A 1,557-nucleotide genomic window follows, 5' to 3' on the forward strand; every position below is an offset into this window, starting at 1 on the left:
GAGCGGTGATATTGTGATTATTGATTATTTCCAGGCACGCACCAGTGAATCGTTTCGCACTGGGGCGGGTCTGAGGTACTAGTGAGATGTGGTTGTTAACCAGATATCCGATAATGTGAACTTTGACTCTGTGTGAGATGTGAACCAGTGAGTTGTGGTAGGATGCCAGTTGTGTTTCTTTTCATACATAGATCGGGGTCAATATTTAATTATCTACAATTTGAGACATATGGTATATACATGAGGGTTTCCTTGTTTGGATTATTTCGCTCGACGTACTACGTCTCTTGTTGTAGATTTTTAAGTATTAATTCCATCTATTGTATAACCTTGTTGCTTGGATGATTGTTCTGATCGCTAGCTGCATGTTTTTGTCACCTGAATGATTTACGGATTCTTATGATTATCATGTGGATTGCATGTTGATTTTGTTAGATTACCAGTTGCACGTTCTTTTGTTATTTCGGTTTTCGTATCGTTTTCCGCTTGTGTTTTCGGTCGTTCTATTTTCCTTGTGGGGTCGGGTCTTGCCGTGCGTCATGCACCTGACGTACACCTATTTTCTCTGGTGTACGTCAGACTTAGGAGAAGAACAAGTTCAACAGGAGCCAGAAGATTCTCAGCAGGAGTGCCTTGTAGATGAAGCAGAAGAAGAAGCCGAAGTTTAGTTATTCCCTCTTGTTGAGAAGAAGCCGAAGTTTAGTTATTTCCCTCCAGTCGTTCGATGGTCTTAGCTTACTTTTGTAGTTCTTTCTATTTTTGCCTGATCGTTGTATTTTGTATCTCTTCAGTATTCATTTGTTCAGATTTGTATAAGGGCACGTTTGACCCGAATATTATGTCTATTCTTGCTGATTGTGATCGGGGACCTGTGACTTCGCATTGTTTTATTTCCAGACGCTTAGCGTATTAGGTTGAGGAGAAACATTTATTTTTATTTATTCTCCTTGATCTAATACGTCGCGGGCTTGTTCACGTTCCGGTTCCCGTGTATTTTGGGAAGCGGGGCGTGACAGGTTTTTTTGGTGGCCCATGCAGGTCTCGGTCCCGAGTCCTCACTAGTAAGAATATGGTAGACAATTTAGATACATATCATATTTCACCCGTGAGACTATTCGTGAGCCTTATCCCATTTCCTTGATAGGTTTCGTTTCGTCCCTATCTTATCACTTTTGACTCCGGAACTTTCCATTGTTTCTTGTCTCGTCACTTCTTTACTCCACTCTCGTTCCTTATCTCTGTCTTTGGATCCTTTCTTATTTTAATTCCGAGGGCGGAATTGGTTTTAAGGGGGGTAGAATGTAATGACCGTGAATTTTGATACTAGTTAAAATAATTTTTTAGTATTTTAAAATATTTAATTATGATTTTTAAAAGAGTATTTATATTTTTCTCGAATTTCTATAATTTTCTATGATTTAAAAATCTGATTATATATTTATTTAAATGATTTTGTTATTTATAAATTTATTTTGTGCAGTAAAATTTTCTAGAATTAATTTGTTACGTTACCGGTACTATTACGTATTATTTTAAATAATATGTTGTATTGTTAAT

The sequence above is a fragment of the Asparagus officinalis genome, chromosome 3 (genome assembly GCF_001876935.1).
Source record: "Asparagus officinalis chromosome 3, Aspof.V1, whole genome shotgun sequence".
Lineage (NCBI taxonomy): Eukaryota > Viridiplantae > Streptophyta > Magnoliopsida > Asparagales > Asparagaceae > Asparagus > Asparagus officinalis.